At 40.3% G+C, this 16198-nt stretch overlaps 1 long non-coding RNA gene across 1 annotated transcript in view; it reads right to left on the reverse strand.

Annotated features, from left to right (window-relative positions):
- Positions 1-2958: 2958 nt before the first annotated feature.
- Positions 2959-16198, reverse strand: part of LOC309539191 — a 33302-nt gene continuing 20062 nt past the window's right edge. Inside the window, exon 3 of the long non-coding RNA XR_014222759.1 lies at positions 2959-3092. This is a non-coding gene — a long non-coding RNA (uncharacterized lncRNA). The remainder of the gene's footprint in view (positions 3093-16198) is intronic.

The raw sequence follows: 16198 nt of genomic DNA on the forward strand, positions 1-16198 counted from the left end.
CGGTTTGTTTGGATTGTAACCCTTTGGGGTAGAGGCATGTCCCCCTACACTTTGCAAAGCATTATGGATGAAGTTCACCTCACCAGCTCTGTCAGTGGAAGCACTTCCACTGCACCAGCACTTCCACTTCTGTAATAGGACCGTCTTCCCTATCCTCCCCTCTTGCCCCTGAAATTTAATCTAGGAGGTAAGAAGAATCCACAGAATAGCATGTGGGGAGAGGGTGTATTGTTCCATCTGGCAAGCTGGACATTGACTTCCACCGTAGGTAAATATGTATCATTATTAGAAGTGGACAAGAAGATGCCTATGAGAAACTTGCAAGCAAAATGTGAGTACAATAGCCATCACTACAGGGCTGGGGAGCCACTTATGTCCAGCAAGCCAGATCAAAAGGTGGTCACCCCTCTACTGACCACTTTTAGCAAGTGGACACAGCAATCATTTGATGTCATAAGATGCCAGATGGATGTGAGCCTGCCAGGGCTTGCATTCAGGGCTGAATTTAAACAGAGCTGAATGTAATTCCTGTTAGCAAGGAACAGTCAGATGTGCATGGCGCACTCCTGATTGTACTTTGGCAGCAGGGCTTGAATTCAGCCCTGAAAGCAAGCCCTGAAAGCAGGATTTGGCTCTACTCTGAATCTACCCCTGTGAAGTCTTTCCAGTTGCAGGCAATAATAACACTGGGCACTGACAACAAATGGCTAAGCAGTTTCATTTCAGAGCAAACTCAGAGCCAACAAACAGGCTTAATAAGATCAACTGCAGAAACGAGTGCACCACTGCCCTGTGATAAAGCTGAGTTCTTGAAACAACTGTCTCCAAGAAAGCCTACACTCACCTGCAAGACTATCATGTGTGGTGCGTGTCAATTGAGTGGTATCTCCTCCAACTGATGGAGGAAGACTTAGGGTGTGTGTGTGTGTGTGTGTGTGTGTGTGTGTGTGTAAGTAATGATTTTCTAGGAATAAGGTACCATTTGTGAATAACTTTAAACAAGAGTTCCCTAATGCTTGCACATACGGTTTTGAAGGGTTGATTGTTCCATTAAAAAATCTCAATTGACTAGGTTTACTGTAATATAAATCTCAATCTTATAGGATTCCAGCTCAGCCTATTGTCTCAATTCATCACCTGAGATGAGTGGGATTATACCTCTTATTGATTCACTTCAAAATATGCTCCCAAGTGTCACACACCCCACCCTCATACTCCTACCAATTTGTGTAATAGAGATGTTTGTATTTAGGGCATTTTAGAACGCAGTGTTCTAAAATGGTGGTGACACAAGCACATTACAGTAGACATATTGACATCCTGCACCATTTATGCATGTGGGTGCATCTGTTCTCCTGTGATTCACTCATGAAAGTAGCAGGAAAGAGCCACCCCAAATTTCATCAGTGTATTCCTGTGATTTTCTGGGTTAACAGGGTTGCAAATGGATTTTTTATTTTTGTGTGGAAGCAATTAACAAGGAAAGGAGCGCTAAACTTCCATTAGATTCTGCTCAATTCCCAGAAGTGGCTTTTATGTCATGTGAAAGATCACACAAAACACCAAAATTATCAGGTAAGGAAATGTTGTGGAAATGAAATAAAGTTCTGTATGAATGCAGCCTACAACATGCTTTTGCATGACAGAATCAGTTGTGGTTGAACTCATAATTAGACAGCTAAGAAAGCATTCAGCATGGGGTGAGGGGCCATGGACGTACATGAATCAGCCTGTATCTGACAATCTGCTGTTTGAAAAATCACATATTTTAGTCCATTTTGAAGGAACTGCACATAGGGACTAACAAGCACAGTGTATAGAAGCACTGGTTATACCTTGTCCTATATTTAAAAGGGGGAAAGTCAAGTGGAAGGCAGGCAGGCAGAAGGTAGAGAAGATGTTCGCAAGGCAAGTGTGACTATGGTTTAAGGGGATTAACTGTCTACTTCAGGCAAATGTGTGAACACACCTACCAATTCCCGCTGCAGAAATTTCCAGCATGAAACTTCACACTTTGCATCAGTGCTATGAACAGCAATAAGATAAAAATAACATGCTAGTAATAGCAAAGAAGAATTAAACAATTCTACACATCAAGGTTGCAGATAAAGGACATATAGAGGGTGGAAACCACAGGAATTAATGTTATCTTTTTCATATTTTATAGGGATTTGTCCAATGCTCCATTTATAACCACTTCTGCTACATACCAGTATATTGGCACCCTAGAATCATTTGAGAGAAGAGACGGGATAGAAGACAGACAGACAGACAGACAGACAGATAAATACTGCTGCACAAATATTGATTTGAAATTATGCCATCATCTTTCAATGATGATTTTATCCATTGCAGCCCAAATTGACAAATCTGAGATATTCATGATTTTTTTTTAGTACTTTGGAAGAAGGGGTAGGGGAGAAATTAGATTAACTTTGCATTTAAACCTAGCAAATTCACACTTTCCAAAACTATATGCAAACCGAAGCAAAACCTTTGACTTCTCACTTTTCTGAATTTTGCAATGCAATTCTCCAGCCAAGAAATGTGTCCAAATGGACATAGATCAATGGAAAGGCATGCTAAAGTATTTATGTGCATGAAATCATGAAAAAAGCACACACAAATGCATTGGGGAAAATTCTTAGCAAAAATGTGCATATTAGGAAAAATTGCATACAATTGTTTATTAGAAGAAATTCATACGAAAACTCTGGCAAATTGTCATGAATGTTTTATCAAAAATTATCAGTTGCTGCAAATATGTTGAGAATTGAATTTCTGATTGGAAAAGATAGAAATTGAGATAACCAATTTGATAGCTCTAGTTGGAAGTAATGAACTTATCTACAAAAATTCAGCATCTTAAATATTCTGTCCTTCAAACCCCCTGACCCTGCCTATTCATGATCAGAGCAAAGTAAAATGACACCTCGATCTATAAATATTTACCTGGAAGTAGGGTCCACCAGATCGGTCAATTTCGAGTCCATGCTACCCTCTTGTCTGTCCATTCATAAGTCCATTCTGTATTTAAATACACGCTTTGAACATATTTCCTCACAAAATTTGCATTCCTAAATGCATTTTATCTGAAAATACGCATTTTAAAATTATTTCAATATGTTATTTGAGCCAGATCAACATTAGATAATCCAAAGAAGTATGAAATTCAAAGCATTTCTCATCCACAAATTATTAAAACCCTGGAAAGGAGAAAACAGCAGCACATTTTACAAACATCACTGAAAGTCTGTTAGAACAGATTAGTCTTCAATTGTCAACTGAAGCGCATGACATTTGGTTCTTCCTGTAAGGTATACATTAAACCAGGGTATGTGGAACAGGGCAGTTCATAAAGGAATTCTCAAAGATTGAATTCCTTGTGCATCCCAACCTGGAAGCTGAACTCTGTTTACAACCAGCACTTCCCAGAGAGATTATGGACTTCACAAGTCCATGAATTAACTTGCAGCCCTATTGCGTGCCTACTCAGAATTCAGTTCCACTGAAGTGGATGGCTCTTATTCCTAGGGGCATGCATATGGAATTGCAGCTCACATGTGAACCAGCCACTTATCAATGGAAGACCCATTTTATCAGCAGTCCCCGAAAGGGTTATAGCTTTTACAGTATCAGCAGCTGGTATACCCACTGTAGGTCCCCAGCCCTCTTCGTATGTCTATGTCAAAAGGAATGGATCATATGGAGAAAATAAACACCACCTGTGGATGTGACCTGGCTCCATATCCGCTGACATCATGCTCACTTTTAACTAAGCATCCTTACAGTTTAATGTTTGCTTGAAAGTAAATCCCACTGAATCCAATAAGCTTGATTTCCTAGTTAATGTAGGATTCCTGGCTAAGGATCACTGAATTTGGCTGCAGTCCTAAGTACACTTAGGAGTTTCCCCCGTTTCTTCTTCTTCTGTGCAGACAAGATTATTATGTTAGTGTACAATGGAACTATTCTACATTAGTTGTCCTGATTGCTTAGTCAAATGGTATATTGTGGCTGGGGTGGGTGTGTTGGTAACTGTATACTTATTCACCACACACAAACAACTCACTTTTTGTTTTTATCGTAGACTGATTTATGTCTCTATTTGTGGATAAAACTCCGAGGTGGATATCACCAATAGAGGCCAAGGCTCGGAAAAAACCCAATATGGAGGCCTGCTGGCTGAAATATTGGGAAATAATAGAAAACATTGGAGGTAATTGGAGGTTGCAGAGCTTTGAAAAACTAAAGGATAAGGTGCAAAATTGGTTACACTATGCCCAAATTAATGAGGTCTTTAAGTTAGACAAAAAAACAGGATTCCAGGTGGAAAAATCGAAACTTGAGACAGAGTTGTTAGAACCAAAGACCAAGTTACTATCGAGAATGTATAACTTGCTGCTTAAATGGAACACTCAGGATGAGACAGTTAAATCAGCTATGATAAAATGGGCTCAGGACATTGGTTATAATATCATGTCTGAAGACTGGGAGAGGTTATGGACCACCGGTATGAAGTTTACTGCATGTAATGCTCTGAAAGAAAATATTATGAAAATGGTATACAGGTGGTACATGACCCCGGTCAAGCTGGCTAAGATATACCATTTGTCCGATAATAAATGTTGGAAATGTAAGGAAGCTGAGGGGACATTCTTTCACCTTTGGTGGACTTGTCCAAGATTGAAGGTCTTCTGGGAAATGATGTATAACGAGTTAAAAAAGGTGTTTAAGTACACCTTCCCCAAGAAACCGGAGGCCTTCCTTCTGGGCATTGTCGGCCAGAAGGTGTTAAAGAAGGATAGAACTTTTTTCATGTACGCTACTACAGCAGCAAGAATCCTTATTGCTAAGCACTGGAAGACTCAAGATTTACCCACACTGGAGGACTGGCAGACGCAATTGATGAACTACATGGAACTAGCCGAAATGACTGCAAGGATCCGAGATCTGGGAGAAGAAGTAATGGAGGAGGATTGGAAAAAATTTAAGGACTATTTGCAAAAGTATTATAAGTTATATGAATCTTAAGATGCCGCGTGACTTGGAATGTTAGCCCCAGCAATGAAGGTGGAGTATATATGAAATTGGATAATATTTATGAAAAAATCAAAGTTTAAATGGGTGAAAATGATAATGTGTTATATTTTTAGAATAAGTGGAAAATAAGAGATTTAAACTTAAACTGCAATTGAAAGTACAAAGAAACACAGGAAACAAGGTTATAACTTGCTGATAATTTTATTGTCAAGAATGCATTATGTGGGAGACGTGGGGAAGTCCGATAGAAATTCGAAATAAGTTGTTGAAATGGTTGTGATTTTTTGTCTTTTCTTTCTTTCTATTTTCTATGTTCTTTTTCCTTTCTGTTTTATCTGTAATTTGGAAAAAAAAAATGCAATAAAAATTATTATAAAAAAAAAAATATTTGTGTAAGCATTTTATTTATTTATTTCGATGCATTTATATCCCATCTTTCTTTCACAGAAGAAAGGTGCACCTACTCAATAGCTTACCCAGATACTGACCAGAACTGGACTTGCACAAGAAGACTTCTGAACGAGGGCAGGAAGCAATAGTCTCACTCTGATTTATCTTCAGAACATGTCACATGCAGAATTAGAGTGACAGCATGCTTTATTTCCCCACTTTAGAGCCTTATGAGTGAACAATGGCACCTACCAACAGCTTGCACTGATATTTTTACTCCTGTTTGTACCCAGCTCCAGATCACTAAAATTCCACATACACATGCACACATGTCGTAGCTTGTAAACAAAGTAGTGGCAAAGTAGACAGAGCTCTTTCAACTCAGCACTAACTATGTTTTATCAGAAACATGACCAATAGTGTTATAGTGCTGGTACTTCAGATCTGGAGAGCTATTTTTATATGTGTCCATCTTTTGCTTCCCCATTGGAAACACACGGCTATGGACAGTGTATTTATAAATATTACCACACACAATTAGACACTTATCACAAGACAATAACCTAGTGTAATAAAGGATTCTTATTAGTATTTTTTTTGCAACAGTACTCACCAATATAGAGTACTGTCACATCTTTTTCTCCTGCCCATGGCAGCCATTTTGTGCCAGCCATTTGTTCTGGTGGCACCCACAATACCTCTACCAGAACGTCATTTTTTTTACCCCCAAGCACTGGTTATTATTGTTGACCTTGCACATATAAGAAATAACAATAAAATAAAAATGGTTGTATTCCCGGCATGCCCTGTAGCTAATCCATTTGTGTTTGAAAGTTGTAAACATAGTTCTCAGTTTTCAATTCAACTATCGGCTTTTTGCTGCCTAGTTGGCATTGTCCACAATGAATGTGTTACCCAAATCTATGCTTTCCCCCCCTTTAGAGCTCACTGGGGCACACAGGAGCTCACAAGTGTCCACGGGATTGCTTGTTATTGGGAGTGTCCTCCTGATCTCCTAGAAGACGTGTGTAGAATTTGTTTGTTTGTTTGTTTGTTAAATTTGTATACTGCCCTGCATCCACAGATGAAGCATAAAAAGACCAGATAAAAACACAAAGTACAGAATAAAGCCAACATAGTTTCAAAACTCATGATCTCATGTATCAATCTGTACCCCAGAGGCCAAAGTAACAATCTGTCATTCAGAAGACTAGGAGACCTATGAGAAAGCTGAAGATGCTCACCTGGATCAGCTAGTAAGACAGTTAAACAAGCTATGGCTGGTGCAATAGTAAAAAGGCACTTTGGAACAAACACCTGCAGTATGTAGCTGTGTGGCTTTTTTCTTCCTTTTGCAACTGTAGGTATGCTCGGCTTTTACCTGTACAACGGGGAGATTTTTGCCTATATTTTCCCAGTTAATTTGATCATTCAGCTTTAGGTCTGTGTGTATACTTGGTCTTTAAAAAGTACGCTCTTAAAACGCCTTCATCTATTCAACCCACTCTTGGGGAAAACCCTCTCAAAGACCGCTCTTCGCTTTGAAACTGATGCAACGCTGCCACCAAATGGCAGGCAAGAGATGAAACAGCAGGTTAAGGATGCACTTTCAGCTTTTCAGACTGAAGCGCTTTCAGTCACTGCGATAATGTCCCTAGCGATACTGTGGTGTGATCAAGGTGACCAAAGTGAACAGAAGCCATATGGTTATAAACACCTTATTGTAGAAGGAAGACAAAGATTAGCATACTGAGTGGGTGGGAGACGGTAAGGAAATATTACCAATTCAGTGTTTTGTCTGTCTCCTGAAAATATCATCACCATTGTTATTTTCAGTATTGTTTCATTAAACCTAAGATTGGGGAGGATGGCAGGAGAAACCCTAAAACCTGGTAGGATTGTGTAAAACCTAATCAAACAAAGATTCCAGCCTATAACTAGGCATTGGTCTTTTCCAACTACTTATAATGAAGTTACTACTAATAACAATAATATTCCCTTAGGTCTCAGGTTCAGGCTCCAGGATGTAGTCTAAGTAGTAATGGAAAAGCCCCATGCTTGACACCTTGAGAGCTACTGCCAGTCAGTGTAAACCTTGGGTTGGATGGAGCAGGGTCCACACTCAAACTCAGTGTCAGGCAGCTTCCCATGTCCCTGTGCCTTTGCCTGTGAGGGCAGCGGGTGATCTGCTGAATCTGTCACTGCTGAAGGGTTCGGTGACATTGCTACCCTGCAGCATTGTAAAATACTTTTTCCAGATTATGAAAGCATGGGGGGCAGTTGTTAATTTTGAATAGTAGAGACAAATTGATAGTTTTATCACCAGATGGCATTGGCGAAAAGCACCTCTCGCCCCACCACTTACAGATGGGCGGTGTCAGTTTTATGAGATGAATTTACGCATTCATCTCAGGGCTGATGAATGGTCACGGCTTGCCTATCTCATGCAAAGTGTTCCAGGAAGCATGAATTAAATATAGATAGCCCTCAAAAGCTCTCCATTCAAGAATTGTACTTGTCAGGATGGAGTTCAATGGATCAAAATAAGCTGCTACTTGTATTGCGAAGGGTTTGCTAATGGAAGGTAGAACTGATATAAACAGTCGCCTAACCTTCCATAATTCCTTGATAATATTACTATGTACATAATAAAGTGAGAATGCTAAATAGCAGCAACAGCAACAACAACAACAACAACAACTAAGGAATACTTTCCAATATTTTTTTGAAAGCCTTTTTGGACAGGTCACGCTTGTTTATAGGAAAGTGAAGGAAATCCCAACGTCTGAAATTTTCCTGTTCTAAGCCATATGCTCTCTTTCTGCCATATTGTCCTCATAATGCTCTTCAGGTCTTTTCCTCGAGGGAGTACTTTAACCAAGTTATCTAAGCAGAATGCTACCAACTGTGCCTTTCCTGAAACAGCTTAAACATCGCCGGGTTTGCTTCAGTAGCTACAGCAAAGTAACACTCTTCTTTGAAATGACCTTTGGGAATATTGTGGGTGGCGCCCGAGCACTACAAATGGTGATGACATACAACACGCACTTCTCTATGAAACATTCATAGGTAAACACGCTGCTTCTATTTAATGCTAAGCTCAGGGAAAGACAAGGCAACATGTTCCCAACGGTTAACTATAATCAAAATTACTATGCACGTTATCACTGTATGTATTCATAATCCTTTTAAATTGGAATCATTAACTTCCAGCTAATATTCCAATATTAAAACTAAGCTTGCCATTACTAATAAGATTAGATTATGTCCCAGAGTATTGGCAGTCACTAACTAAACTAAAACATTGCAGCATAGATTACTCTTTTCCATCTCCCTCCCCAGCCCTGTTTACCATACAGCCCCCGACACTCAGCCATCTTGCTATGGTTGCTAAACAAATCCAGTCCTTACCATCCTTACTGAGCTTTATTTTTGTACTTCTGGAAATATCCCCAAGCCTGCTTATAGATGTTGCCATTTTGCCTCTATCATGATTACCATTTGGCTAATGAATTCACTATCAGTAAAGATTGCTGGAAACGTTATTTCCAAAATATAATCTAAAGGTTTGGATCTCCAAATGATTTTTTTTAACATCTCTGGCTGCTTTTGTTCAAAAGAAATATTCCTAGCAGACCCTGCTGCGGTGTGCATCATCCTGATTAATTTATAAGCTAGGGAGGCAAGTTTTTTAATTGATAGTGATTAGTGAACTTTCTAAATCTGTAAAACTTCAGTGTGCTTAGGCTTCCAATAAATGCCAGCATCTATTTTTACACCACTGTTTCCATTTAACAGAAAAGCAAATACATCAGCAGGCAGCTGCTGATGTTGCAAACACCCCAAAAGTCTATTATTCCACCTACATTCTAGTAGGAGTGGCTCTCATTAGCATCATTGAGGGTTTTTTGGCATATTTTCTACATAGATACTTCAAAGAAGAGGAGATTCGTGTTAAAGAAATCAATTCTCACCACCCCTCAAAAAAATAAAACCGTGATCCACCTTCAGCTTAATGGAGACCTTAAACTGGTGCCTGACCTTTTAAAATATTCTTAATTTGTGCCCAGGGCAAAGCACAGAAAGTTACAAATGGGAGCTTTAAGGACCACTTTGCATGCTAAAGGCAGGTTACCGCATCTCTGACACATCTTTTCTGTAATGTTTGGAGATTATTGTAAGCTAGGACAAACAGATAGCTTTTATTGAAACATGTCAAGCACCACATTTTGGGCCTCGCATATTTTTTTCATGGGAGTCTCGCCAAGGTCAGCTAACATCTAATGATTATGCACACACAATTCTAGATTCAGATAGGTAGCCATGATGGACAATGCATTTTCATATAAAATATCACAAGACAATAAACAGACTAAAAACACAGTATTATCTGATCACAGATGGGAACCCTGTGGTCCTTGGTCTCCAACCCCCATTATCTTCAGCCAGCATCTCCAATGGTCGGGAATGATGGGAGTTTGAATCCAACAATATCTGTGGGCCTACAGCCTACCTATTCCTGAATTTTACTTTTGTGTCTGATATGACACTTCAAGCTGCTATTGGAGGCTCCCTTCTTGTCTTTTTAAAAGTACAAAAGTTTACTGTTCTGCTTGCCTGGGGAGTCCCTCAAGTATGTGGAAACATGACCTGGTCTTTTGCTGATAGATACAGGACCAACATATTCAGTATTAAGAAGGAGCAATGGAAGATGCTCAATAATGTGCTTGTTTGGGACTCCAGCCAGCCAGGAACAGGAGTCTTGTAGAGCTGTTTTGACATTTATGGGAGAGGAGTCAGGACAGAGGGGGGCAAAGGAGAAAGAATAATATGCTTCATTCCTACCTTCCCAGAGGCGTCTAAAACTGTGGTAAATAGCATTTAAGGGCTCTCCTGAGCACTTTATTGCTGTATCAAAAGGGCAGGAAGGTAGCACTATGAAGAGACAGACAATGCTAGACTCCCTACCCCCCGCCAAGATCCTAATCCCCTACCTTCCTGATACTTGCCTGCTTGAGCAGGCAAATCCAACCCATATCTATCTGTCTGTCTGTCTATTTGTCTACCTATCTCCAGCTGAAGTTCCTGCCCTCATCATTTAGTGTTTTTGGAGGCCACTGAGCAACCTCAGTCTTTATCAGGCTGTTTTGAATATTGTAAGGACTGTTGGGGGTGGACTATGGCCCTCTAAATGTTGAGTTACATCTCCAATTATCCCTGGCTATTGAGGTTGATGGAAATTAACAAGAATTGATGGGAATCCTGCCTAGGGTTGATGGAAATTGGAGTCCAACAACATCTGGAGAGCCACAATTAGTGATAGCCAAATCTTGTCAATTTTCTTTTTTCTTCGTTTCTAATTTTTGCAGTCTTAAATTCAGTTCTCTACATTTCCACATCAGTTTAGAGGTTGGTTGGTTTTTAAAAGTATGATCTCCCCTAACATAATGCATTTTTGTATATAATTTTCAGTAATATGAGCATTTATGCATGCTAGCATATGCTTTTTGAAAGCATTGTTTTGGTTGGAGAACTGCACTGAAAAACTTTGAAGGAATATGAAAATTAGGTAGGTTTGCATTTAATGATGTTATGGTTTTTATTATTATGGGTGTTCTGCTGCTCAGTGTTGATTCATCTTTATTAAAAAAGAGAAACACATTCTTAACTGGAGAAATGAATTTTTAATGTAAAATAAGAGTGCACCTAGAGAGAATTGTATTTTATGGTCCTTGCCTCTGGGTCACTGCCTCCCTTTAGGTGATCCCATTTTAAAAGATTTCAAAACCTTTGGAACACCAAGTTCCATTCTCTTTAATGAAAGCTACATCCCAGCAACATTCTTGGAAAAAGATATCCACCCTCAAAAACTCTCATTAACTTCAGTGAGAATGTTGCCTGAATAACGATTGCTCTGAACAATTGCTGACAGAAGCTATCTTTGCCCACAATATACAGCAAATTCTAGTCTGTTATGTTTTCTTAAATGGCCATAAGTAAGAATGATCTTTCAATAGCAGAGACACAGGTGTCTGACCAAACTCGCAAAGAGGCTGACATCCTGATGTATATTTTATGTTCAGCACTCGGTATTGAATAGAACTAATTTACCCAGTTCTGGGGTGCGCTACAATAATAAATTGTTGTTCTAGCGTACAATGTGGCACACAATGAAACATACTGAGGGCAAGACGAGTCCTATTTATTTCAAGGAGTGCTGTAGCAGGCCTAATATTGCACAATGGCAGCCCAAACCCTATAGGGAACTTCTCTCATGGGAGCGTATCGGCTGTGGAAACTACTTTGGAGAAAGAAGGCTTCAGTCTCCCGAAGGGATGAAGAGGGTGATGGGTTGTGGAAAGGCAAGCAGTGAGACAATTAATGCAAAAAAAGAGGAGTAGGGGAGAAAGAAGATTGGAGGGAAACACAGAGGGATAAAGAAGAACCTAACCACTGGGATAGTATCTACCACCAGAGGGGAACCCTTTAAGAATGCAGAGGACAGGATTCAACTAATGACTCCTGTCAGCAGAAGTCATGCAAGAGGACTTCCACTTCTGCAATGGGGGTTTACCCCCTCCTCCCCCTGCATGCACTGAAATGGACTTGGGGAGTCAATAGGACCCCCAGGACATTGTGGGGTGGATTGTTCCACTTTCCAAGCTGAAATGCTTGCCCTGAGAGAACATTTGGCATAGCATGCCCATTTCCACCTTGAACTAAGTATTGTGATATTTTCCCCAATATTTGGCACCCTGTTCCTGATGTGTGACTAACAGTTCTTCCTACCAGTAATCCTCACATCGAAATATGTAACTTAAAGGCTGCAATCATTCCCATGTTTCATCTGAGGAACCTTATGATGACAGAGACGTAATAAGCTGAGCTGCCCAATGTCGTCAAAGGAATCCATGACTATGCTAAGTTTTGAACCCAGGTCTTCCTGATCTAAATTCACCTTGCTCTGAACAGAACCATTCTAAGCTTAATAAACAAAAACAAATATGATGCATGAAAGATAAACAGAAAAGCAAAAACCAGGTTTTGTCAAAATAAGTTTGCTTTAACCAGGAAGCAGAATCAAAATGGAGGGTCCATGCAAGCACACAGTGTAATTCAATATTAATAGAGAACATGGGCAAGATCCTACTACCATGTTTACTCACAAGTAAGTACCAGCCAGCAAACTTCAATTAAAAGTTTATTGCTTGCAGGCTGAGCTTCTCTTATTCATTCCTGTTGATCCCAACTGAGGGATTAGTCGTGAATAACCTCTTATTTGTCTCATGAATAGATTCTCTTAATTGTTAATATCAGGCTTTAATTGCCAGTTTCCTCTCATTTTTTACTTTTTTTTTAAATAACAAAATTTCTCTATTAAAAAGAAGAGAAATACAAGCAAATGGTTATTAAAGCCTCCCTCCCACACACAATGGGACGCGGGTGGCGCTGTGGGTTAAAGCCTCAGCGCCTAGGGCTTGCCGATCGAAAGGTCGGCGGTTCGAATCCCCGCGGCGGGGTGCGCTCCCGCTGCTCGGTCCCAGCGCCTGCCAACCTAGCAGTTCGAAAGCACCCCCGGGGGCAAGTAGATAAATAGGTACTGCTTACCAGCGGGAAGGTAAACGGCGTTCCGTGTGCGGCTCTGGCTCGCCAGAGCAGCGTTGTCACGCTGGCCACGTGACCCGGAAGTGTCTCCGGACAGCGCTGGCCCCCGGCCAATAGATGTGAGATGGGCGCACAAACCCCAGAGTCTGTCAAGACTGGCCCGTTCGGGCAGGGGTACCTTTACCTTTACCTTTACCCACACACAAACAAGAGAGAGGGGACAGCCATTGGGACAATTTATGGTTAGTCAAGAGACAATTAACAACAGGGTCAGGTCTGAGGCCACCACTTTAGGCAAAGGGCTCTCTATGCCCCAGTACCACCAGAATCACCAAGACGGTAGGCACCAGTGGGAATGGTCAATGACACTCAGCCTGCCACTGTGAACAGAAACACCAGAGAAGGTGATGGCAGTAACTGCTGACATCTTCATCCCCCCTTGTTGTAGTAGAATCCAAACGTATTATGGGAAATGAAGAGGATGGTGACTACAGCCTCACCACAGCATCTTATAATGGCAATGGCACTTGCCTGAGAGTGCTGGAACTGAGTTCTGGAGAGTGAAAAAAAGCCCTGGTGTGCACCATCTTGACCTAGTGGCCTGTGCATTTTTAATTTCTCAAGTAGCCATAATTTCATGTCTTGTCACCACTCAAAGCTACTACTTGCAGTAGTGTTTACGTGACAAAAGAAATTTGTTTCAGTGTCCTCTGACTTCAGCCAAGCAAGGAAATATTTGATTTACTACTGTAGGAACTATGATGCAATTATTACAAAAGAAAGTGAACTCTAAACATTAGTCTTCATTGATATCCAAGTAACTCCTACACTTTCCAGAAAGACATTTGGGGGCCCAGCACAAAAAGGCAAAGATACACAGCAAATTGGGTTTTTTTTCCCCTTTCCCTTTTTTTGGTCAATGATCCAAGGGGCTGGATTAAAAGTGATGTCAATAAAAAGATAAAGAAAGAGTTGCAGGTTCCAAAGAAAGAAATCTGATAAAATTAAAGTGTAATAGACACTTCAAACTGTGTGATCTGACCTAATAAGTTATTAATAGGGAACCATTACTCCTCATACATTTTTTATTAGCCAGGCATTGCCTTTTTGTCAAGATTAGTGGATTATAAAATATTTGTGCTACACAATATAAATGACCCTACCTATTAATAAGTCTCTGGAAAGATATGCTTAAATTGAATTACATTAAGAGGAGAAGTGCCAACTGAAAATTAGGCATAATTAATGGGAACACATAAATAAACCAGAGATAGAGGGAAAAGGACATTCTCTCCATTGATCATGTGGAGGATTAATTGCCAATATGCTCTAATGACATCCTGACTATTACTGTTTTTATAAGAGCCATTTCGGAGGATGAAATGTTCATGGTTGCATGAACTTCACACGCTGCACTTTATTGCTCAAAAGGAACCGGACTGATCACATGGCTCTAAAGTACTCCGCATGCCTCTGGAAACGCTGAAAGCACTGTCTTCCAACGTGGCCCACAAGAAAGCGTTTCCCTGAGACAGAGCCGTAGCTTTGCTAATATTCAAGTACTAAGTTTCCTGTGAGCATGGATTACAATGAAGCAGAGGTATCCCTACTGAAAGACAGTGCGAGGGCACACTGCTTTATTATTTTCCATGGGTCAGAGCCAGAGATCCACTTAGCACAGCGATGCCTTAGAGATACAGGAAATTATTTTTCACATCTCATTCACATAATGGATAATGTGAATTGAGTTACACAGTGAATGAGCACCCAGGATCTTCTCTATTTGCTAGCGTATATATAAGGTTTCTCTGGATCTCGTGGCTGTGCCTCCAACGTGCTATTGTGTAACCGAAGCAAAGTTTTCACTTCTCCCTCCCTCCCTCCCTCCCTCTCTTTCATTCCATTAAAGAATGCTTGAATTTATTTATTTATTTAAAAAAATGCATTCAAGTAGTGGCACTTTCTTCTGCAGGTGGCTCGTACTCAGTGAAACAGGTTGTCACAAGGAAATAGTAGCTTTGTGTTCAGCTTTTGATACTGAAAACAAATCTTCGTAAAATAAAAGTAAATATTTCAACCATAGAATGGTTTCTGTAACTAAGATCTTTAAATAATAATAATAATAATAATAATAATAATAATAATAAAAAGCATTTTGAACATTTGTAAAATTCCATGGACTGTTATAACTGCAGGCCTCTTGATAGATAATGGAATCATTTAGAGGATAATTCTTTCTATATTATTATTTGAGTAAAAGAAGCATGTAGACTGCAGCACTATATAGGGTATACCCTGGGAGTGTGTCTCACTAAACTCAATGGGACTTACTTCTGAGTAGACTTGTATAGGACAGCATTGTTAAATAGATAAACATAAGGAGTCCTATAGTCATGAACTATTTACTTCCAACAAAGTTATCACCATCAGCCTACCTAATTGACACATCCCTTCAAAGTTTTTGCAGTGTGGGATCTCTCTGAGAAAAGGGTTCTAAAAGCCATGGAGCCACCACAGTGACAGCCCTGCCCCTGTCTTTTGCACCCATAAATCAGAGCTTAACTACACAGTGGTACCTCGCAAGACGAATGCCTCGCAAGACGAAAAACTCGCTAGACGAAAGAGTTCTCCGTTTTTTGAGTCATTCCGCAAGACGAATTTCCCTATGGGCTTGCTTCGCAAGACGAAACGTCTTGCGAGTTCTTGTGAGTTTGTTTCCTTTTTCTTAAAGCCGCTAAGCCGCTAATAGCTGCTAAGCCGCTAAGCCGCTAATAGATGCTAAGCCGCTAATAGCCGTGCTTCGCAAGACGAAGAAACCGCAAGACGAAGAGACTCGCGGGACGGATTAATTTTGTCTTGCAAGGCACCACTGTACCAGGAACCTGAGAGTGCCTGTGAAAGCGAGGTGTGCATCACTAAAAACATATAGCATGCATCTTAATAATTTGCATCCTATTAAAGTCCTGCAGCATAAGTTCATTGCATGTCACATTGTGAGACACGCATCTCTCGCTTCAAACATTGCAATGTTTGTCACCAAAGCAGCGCTGGGTACTGGAAAACACAGCTGTCACAAAAAGTGTGAAGCGGCCTTGAATCTAGTATGTCATTAATTCCACCAGGCTCGGCAGCTTTCACATTCTTCTTCTTCTTCTTTTTT

Source organism: Podarcis vaucheri (assembly GCF_965113315.1).
Source record: "Podarcis vaucheri genome assembly, chromosome: 8".
Taxonomy (NCBI): domain Eukaryota; kingdom Metazoa; phylum Chordata; class Lepidosauria; order Squamata; family Lacertidae; genus Podarcis; species Podarcis vaucheri.